The sequence below is a fragment of the Mus caroli genome, chromosome 2, assembly GCF_900094665.2.
Source record: "Mus caroli chromosome 2, CAROLI_EIJ_v1.1, whole genome shotgun sequence".
Classification (NCBI taxonomy): Eukaryota; Metazoa; Chordata; class Mammalia; order Rodentia; family Muridae; genus Mus; species Mus caroli.
The window spans coordinates 111,480,097-111,488,190 of record NC_034571.1 but is presented as its reverse complement, the minus strand read 5'-3'; the positions used below and the strand labels follow the sequence as shown (position 1 = coordinate 111,488,190).

Below are 8,094 nucleotides of genomic sequence, written 5' to 3'. Positions count from 1 at the left end.
CAGTGGTCCTCTCTGCATCTTTCACCAGTGGTCCTCTCTGCCTGCAGTTGTCCTAGCTTTGTGTTTCGGATGGGCATAGTGAGATCACAGCTCTTCAGGAACTGCATCATCCACTATGAGAAAAGATGTCAGGCCTACAGCAATTGCTTCGCCTCCCCATCTCTTGCATGGGTACAGCACACTCCAAATCTGTAGGACCCTGAACTCCCGGCCTCAGAAGGAACTGTTTTCAGTAGCCTGGGGTTCTTTTTTTTTTTTTTTGGTTTTTGAACACAGGGTTTCTCTGTGTAGTCCTGGCTGTCCTGGAACTCACTCTGTAGAACAGGATGGCCTTGAACTCAGAAATCCACCTGCCTCTGCCTCCAGAGTGCTGGGATTAAAGGCGTACGCCACCATGTCCAGCTAGCCTAGGTTTTTTTTTTAAGAACCTGAGATCACAATTTGCTCTATGGGACAAATGGATCTGGTGTTGCCATTCTCCCTGGCTTTCTCGGTCCTGGACCCGTCGACTTTTGCTTCTCTCAGGGGAGGATCTTCCACAGTCACCCAGCAAGCCTTTCCTGCATCCCTTAAATAATATGGGTCCCTTCTTTCCAGCACCTTGCTCCTCTGATGGTCTCAGCAGTTTCCAAAGCATCCTGGCTACCCCCTCAACAGCCCTAGCCCACAGGTGCTAATTATCTTTGTGGGTTGGGAGAGGAAACTAAGGTGGAGAGGTGTGTAATAACACATCCAAGTTACCAGAAGCATCAATGAAGGCCTGACACACTCCTGACTCTGCTCAGTGACATTCCCCAGGTCTGGGACTAGCATCCTTTGCCTGGACCTAGAGATAGATCCACATGGAGTTTTCTCTCATAACATAGGGATTTTGTGTGTGGGGTGGTTACATTTTTATGAAGTGGCTAATTTAAGACTGGCTCAAATTCATAAATTATTTAGACTGGATGAATCATGGGTGACAACTTCAGAGATAAGATGGGCCATTGAAGGCATAAGGAGAAGCCATCCAGTTATAACCTGGCTCTGTGGCTCCGCCTTGACCCTGAGCTCAGTGTCTCTCTCCATCCCTTTACTCTGTACAAGCTTCCCCAGGCCCAAAGCTCTGTCCTGTTTCTCTCTTTCTCACCCCCTCTTCCAGCCATCTGGATCTGGTACTTAGTAACCCGGCGATCACTAGCTTTGAGCCAGTGAGCAGCAACAGGCACTATCTGGATCTCACAGCCTGTCAGGTACCACAACTTAACCCCCAATGCAACAGGGTTGAGAGATATTTGGATCGCCAGGGTACCACCCTTATGAGTGGATGGTTGTCCTTACACAGCGCAGATCAGAGTGGGTGCAGCTCTTTTGTCTTTCTGCCATGTGACATCTCAGTCAGCGCTGAGGCTTTTGCTAAATGTGGGCCCTTTGACCTTGGACTGCCTGGCTTCTGAGAGTGAGATATGGATAAAGTTCCTTTGTGTGGAAATTACGTAGCAGTAGATTATTACTGCAGGGCATTTGATCATACTGTGAACCCCAAGATTGTGAACTAGAAATAACTTGTGTTGGGGCTCAGCCCTAGCACACACCTTTAATCCAAGAGCTAAAAAAAGTCAACCCTGGGTCAAGAGGCAGACCTTGACCAGCTGATAGGGAACCAGCCGACAGGGATGAGCATAAGTAAACAGAAAAGAGGGTCTGTGAGTCCAAGGGTATTTTAGACAGCGTGGGGAAAGAGGAGGAGTGTTTCCCTCTGGAATGTCAGCTGGGTGCCTCTCTGGTTCTCTGAGCTAGAAGCGTCTACACTACAGTGTCTGGCTCCTCAGTCTTGGTTTGGTAGACCAAACACCAGGGAGATTTTGTGTTTAAAAGCAACAGTACATACTATGTTGTAGTAGCACACACAGACAAGCCTCCTTCTTTTCACAGCCCCATTCTCCACTTATTCCTTCCTGGACCCAGAGTCTAAGTTATGATGGAGGTAGAGTGTATTGGGGGTTGAGGAAGAGTCTGGGGCTAATAGTTTCCCAGGTCATGAACACACACACACATACACACAGGAGGGCTAACCTTGGCTGAGAAGTTTCCATTTCCTATGCTGTGTCCCGCTTTGCTAGCTACTCTATTTCTTCTAGCAGGAGACTCACAGAAATGAGCTCTTTTCTCAAGCTGCCTCCCTACCAAGGCTGGCTACAAAATGCCTGACAGTAAGGTCTGCAGGCCTGGCACTGCCCAAGTCTGACCACCTGCTCGGCTGCTGGGTGTTCCCACTGACATCTGGATGGCAGCCACTAGGAAAGGCTCTCTGCTCTCAGCCACAGGTCTCCCAGAAGATCCTCTGACTTCTGCAAGCATGGGCCGTGTGAGTAAGGATACCATCTTCTAGTATCTCAGCTTATTCCTTGACTGGCACTGCCAGTCCTCTGTGCCCAGAATCTCCCACAGAGACAGATAGGGTCAGAAACCAGCCCAAAGGCTTTACTGAACCCCCTTAAGACCCCAGCAGACTTTCCATCTCATGATGGCCTGGCTTCTACCCTAGGCTTCCTCCTGGCTAAGCTGGCTGCCTCCCTAAGGGACTACTGCTCAGCTTGCATATTCACTAGCACCTGCCATTCTGCTCGAAGCTGGGCTCTGGCTTCTGCTCGGTTCTGCAGACCTGGAGGCTCCCTTAAGAGTCACCTTCTGGGAGGAAGCAGAAGGCCCTTCCATGGTCTGGTCGTTTTCCTCATCCCGAAGCCAGGTATAGATGATACTATCGTCTCCTCCCGACTGTGGTCCTTTGTGTCCTCTCTCCCAGGACAGGGAGTAGTGTTGCTCATCCTGAGGAAAACTACATAGAGTAGGCTGCACCCCACTGGCCTGCACCTTCCCTGTGCCTGGCAAATCTCAAATGTACCCAGTGTATGTGGGTGGGGGAGGGGTCATCAGAAAGGTTATGCAGTTCCTATATGCCCTGCAGGGGCTCAGAGTTTCCACCCAAGTCAAATACTTCTTAAAGGGTTCATTTTTGGTGCCAAGTCCCTTGATGCCCTTGTCATGCGAGTTCCCAGGCTTATCACCAGAAAAAAAAAAGTAGGTAAGAATGCCCACAGAGCGGGACCCTTCTTAACCCAAAGACCAACCCCTGGCCTTAACTAGTTGAGCTCCCAAGCCCACCCTGGGAACTCAGTTTTCATCAGAACCAACTTCGGGAAAGACACCCCTGCCTCCCCGGAAGAAATGCAACATTTTCTGACCTTGGCATTCTACACCAGTGGCTACACTGCACTAACCTTGCTCCCTGAGGCATGGACTTGAGTTCCTGGGGCCTGATGAAGCCCACCAGCCCAGAACCCTGAGCAGAAGTGGTAAGCCCAAGGAAGACTAAGGGTAACACTGGCTTGGCCCTGGCCTCATGCTGACTTTCAGAGTCAGAGTCTGTCAGGTTGAGTTCAGGGGAAGGGCACCAGGGCGGGCAGAAGCCCAGTAGGCAGAGGACACACCATAAATATTTGTGGAATGACTACATGAGGGGCAGGTGAGAAGGGCTTCTTGGAAGAAGTCCTGGTGGCCCTGGCTTGGTCTGGCAGGAGCAGGAAGCAAAGGCAGGGACTGTAGGAACAAGCCCAGAGCCAGAAACTGGTTTCCACCGAGCTGTTTCAAAATCTACCTGAAGAGGGGGTGGCCAACAGTCAGGCCACCTCAGAGATCCCTTAGTCCAAGAGCTCAGTTTTGTGTGTGTGTGTGTGTGTGTGTGTGTGTGTGTGTGTGTGAACACAGAGTTAGCTTCTCTGGCCTAGGTGAGGAGTGGCCTCAATAAATGGACACCCTGTCCCCAGCTCAAGAATCCAGAACCTGCTGCCACAGTGGAGACCTTACCTTGGCACTCCTGGGCAGCTGGGCCTCACCCTCTCCCACTGCAGGCTGGTGCTTGTCTGGAGCCCAGAAGCTTGGTGCTACCTTTAGGCCAAAAAAAAAAAAAAAAAAAAAAAAAAAAGAAAGAAAGAAAGAAAAAGAAAAACCCCAGTGATTTTCTCTTTCAGCCGCTTTTCCTCAGAAGGTCCCTGATTGGTGTCATCTCATCTCTGTGGGCACAACCTCCCTGCCTGCGGCAGCTTACTCACCGATGTGCCTAAAAGCCTGCCAGTTGTGTGGAGGAGGTAGGGGGCCCACACCCCTCTGCCTGTCACACATAGGGGCATGCCTGAAAGGGGGTTTCAGGGTGGCCCCCAGCCGAGCCCCAGCCTGTAGCCTGCTCATTGGATGTGTCTTTGAGCTCAGCAGGGACACACATAAGAGATGAACAGCTCTGCCTGGGAGAGTGATAAGATCCTTGTTAGAAAGGTGTTCTCTGGGCACTGGGGGCTGTCAGGAAGACAAGCGATGAACCTGCACACCCATGCCTATGAGTTTAGTTCCTAACACTTGGCCAGGCCTCAGAGCGGCTTCCTACCTTGGCATCTGGCCATGTCTCTGTCCTGTGGACCCAGTCAGGGCTTGGGCCTGCCTGAGCAGGCAGCTGTCCTTCTGTCTGCTCAGGCCACGTGTTTGCTGTCCCTTCTCCCCAACATGCACTCAAGACTAGGCTGGCCCAGCATCGGTCAGAATCAACCCCTGTCAGGTCCCCATCCCAGCTCTCTGCTGACCAGCGGCTGTCCTCAGATCTGGCTGGGCGCGTACGCACTGTGACACACCCTCACCCTCTCACACACGTGGGTCCACACCCAGTACAGAGCCACCTACCTGCACAGGCCTGCCTATGCCAATCCAGTCTTGCTCTCCAAATACCAATGACCCTGGAAGCCACACGTTTCGTTTTACAGAAAGATCCCCTTGAGAGGTGAGCGCAAAGGCAGCCCAGAAGGACTCCAGTCGGTGTGGACTAGACTCCCCTTCTCTCCCAGAACCTTCAGAGGACACACGGGCAGCCCGAACACCATGTCTGCTATTGTATTCTGCCAGCCGAGGTCTCTCCATGGGCACCTCTGGCTCCCTCCGTGCCTTCCATGTCCTTAGGGGGTAGTGGCAGCTTCCGGGCGAGTTCCATCTTCCTCCAAGCCGAGGTAGGGCGGGGAGAGTTAGAAGGGGCGGGCCTCAGGGACACCTCCAAGTTTTCAGCTCCCCAAATAATCAGATGCAAAGGGGGAAGGAAGAAAAGCCAGGGTGGGTGGGTGACTCAGTGGCGGTGGGCCGGCTTAGTCACCTGGATGGCTGCTTGCTGCTCCCGGCATGTCAGGAACCGAGCAGTGCCCTCCCCCCACCTGCTGTGGTCTGCCGCTGCTGTCAGGAGGAGCTGGCCGTGGAGCCCCGGTGTGTTCAAGCTGCGGAGCAAGCGACAACCACTCCCGCCTTCCTCTGGTCAATCGATCAGGGCCCCGCAGCCCCGGCCGCGGCGCACCCCTCCTCCACCGTGCACCCCAGCTCACTTTGGGATTTCTCCATTAGATCCTCAGGCAGCGACCTGCTCCTGTAGGGCGCGAGCAGCTCCAACGTTGCCTGGCAATTTTGATATCGTCGGGGGTTGCCATGGGGAGGAGGGTGATGTCATTGACACAAAAAAACCCACTGAATTTACAAATCAGCTGGGGCTGGAGCTATTTATAAAAAAACACGTTTCTTACTGCTTTCCTTTGCTGAGGGGGAGGAGGGAGAGAAAGGACTGAGGGGTGGGATTCAGAGGAGCCTACTGTAGTTCACCTCACCGTTGTTCCCCAGAAACCAGACCTTCTTGGCTCACAGCCAAGCCTAACCCCCTTCCCATCCGCGCCCCAGGTTTGCAGCTGTGGGTCTCAGCCCTGGCAGGCGTGGCCACAGCTGGGTTGCACGCCCTTACTGGTTCTCATCTGGTTTTGTCCTAAAGGGCAAAAAGGGCGAGGATGGAGGGTGGGGTACTCAGCCCTGTGGGTACCATCTTTCTGTTCTCCCCTGCTCCAGCATCGCCCCTCCCACCACTAAAAACAGTTGCATCCGCTGGAAAGGAGACTCAGGATGCCCACCTGCCGGTTCCCTGGAGAGCACTCGGTAAGCATGACCCCTCCCTCACTGTCTTGAGCCTCCTGCCTCCTTCACTGGTCATTTTCTCTCATGTCCATCTGGGAAGTGCCCAAATTCCCGTCTTAGCCAATTGTTTGTCTTTTCCCTTTTCCCAGGCATCATTCCATACCCTCTCTGTGGCTTCCACTAAACTCTGCTGAAGGCTGACCTCAAACCTATGTGGTAGCTGCCCCATTGTGAACAGTTCAGCCCACACTGCTCACCACGTGTTCCTAGACCCACAAGTACTGCCATGAGAAAGCTTCTGATTCTAAATACCCAAGGGGGCACTAGAGTATTCATATCACTTTTGAATATTCATTCTTAAAATGTGGCTAACTCCCTGAGCTCTGAATTTTCAGTCTTGAGCTCACATCTCAGCTCTATTGTTCACTAATTGAGTGACTCTGGCCTGCTGTTTAACCAACTGAATCTCAATGTCATCATCTATAAAATGGAATCAATTTCACCTGCCTCCCAGGATTATGGGAATTCGGTAGACAAAGCTGCCCGGTCAGGGACTGTTCATCTGAGAGCTTGGTAAACATCAGCGGTCTTCTCCGTCGGCCTATGTCATTTATTGCTCATTTTTATCTACCTAGTCACCAAGCTAATCTTCTAAAACCAGGACTCCCAGTCACTGCCTGTGCAAAGGTCTCAGACTGCACACGGGGACAACGTCAATGTCCAACAAGAGGGACATCAAAATCCACATACAAATGTCACTCAGGGGCCAACAGGAAACGTTTTCCCTTGAACTAGGTAGGTAGTTTTAGAGAACTCTGTCTTTCCTTTTTGTCCTTCAAAATAACATCGTGAGGAAATGATTATAAATGGTCCATGTAGGCTAGGCTCTAAAAGCAGACAGAAGCATGTTAAGTCAGAAGCAAATTTATGGTGGATCACACCTGTAATTCCAGCACTGGAGGGGGGGGCTAAGGTAGGAGTGTTACTGTTAGTTTGAGGGTAGCCTAGGCTACATAAAGCATTCTAGGCCTACAGCGGATCTGGTCTCTCTCTCTCTCTCTCTCTCTCTCTCTCTCTCTCTCTCTCTCTCTCCATATATATTAGTATTGTTTATGATCAGAAAAAATGGAAGCCATAGAAAGCTCACAAATCGGGGACTGACTAATATCGGATGGTACTTTCTTATGCAGCCAAATACCTGCTGGACCCTGACCAAGGATGGAGGCAGGTCAGCAAGATGGCTCAGTGGGTAAAAGTGCAGCCACCTGAACCTGCCAACCTGAGTTAGAACGCTGGATCCCATGGTGGAGGGAGAGAAGTTGACCTCTGACCCCCGCATGTGCACTTTGGCATTCATGCACATGCATGTGCACACATGCACATACACGTAATAATAAAATAAGAATGAAAATTTGTATCTGTTTCTCTGTGGGGGAAGAATGGCACTGACAACAGAGAGATATGACGCCGCATGCTGCAAGACAATAGAAGTCATCTTCTCCAGTTCACTGAAAAGCACGAGCTATTTCTACACCTGTTTCTAACTCTGCTGTCACGTTGAGAGGGGGGTCTGGTGAACCTTCTACTTTCTTTAAAATGTTAACTTTTTCCATTATCTGAAATTTTCACTAAACATATTTTTCTATTTTTAAAAATACCTGTTTAAAAATAAGCAAGAAGGGGTGGAAAGATACTTCAATAGTTAAGAACACCAGTTGCTCTTCCAGAGGACCCAAGTTTGATTCCCATCACCACATAGCAGCTTGAACCATCTGAAACCCTAATTTTAGGGGATCTGGTGCCCTCTTTGACCTCTGTGGGCAACACACACACACACACACACACAGAGAGAGAGAGAGAGAGAGAGAGAGAGAGAGAGAGAGAGAGACTGCACAAACAAACATGTGGGCAAAAATTCATTAGCATAAAATAAAACCACAAAAAGCAAGGCTTTAAAAATTGAGATACACTGGGCTGGTGAGATGGCTCAGTGGGTAAGAGCACCCGACTGCTCTTCCAAAGGTCCGAGGTTCAAATCCCAGCAACCACATGGTGNCTCACAACCATCCGTAACGAGATCTGGCGCCCTTTTCTGGAGTGTCTGCAGTGTGCTTACATATAATAAAA

The 8,094-nt window shown here is 50.8% G+C and overlaps 1 protein-coding gene across 2 annotated transcripts in view; it reads right to left on the bottom strand.

Moving 5' to 3' along the window:
* Pak6 (p21 (RAC1) activated kinase 6) overlaps positions 1-5,429 on the bottom strand; it is a 33,812-nt gene extending 28,383 nt beyond the window's left edge. Inside the window, exons 1-2 of one of the 2 annotated variants that reach the window (XM_021154600.2) lie at positions 4,711-5,429; positions 3,847-3,927 (exon numbers count right to left, since the gene is read on the bottom strand). The gene's annotated coding sequence lies outside the window, so the exon portion shown is untranslated. Of the gene's footprint in view, positions 1-3,846; positions 3,928-4,420; positions 4,590-4,710 lie in introns of those variants that run through there. The other variant, XM_021154605.2, reaches the window with a different exon arrangement.
* Positions 5,430-8,094: the final 2,665 nt, after the last annotated feature.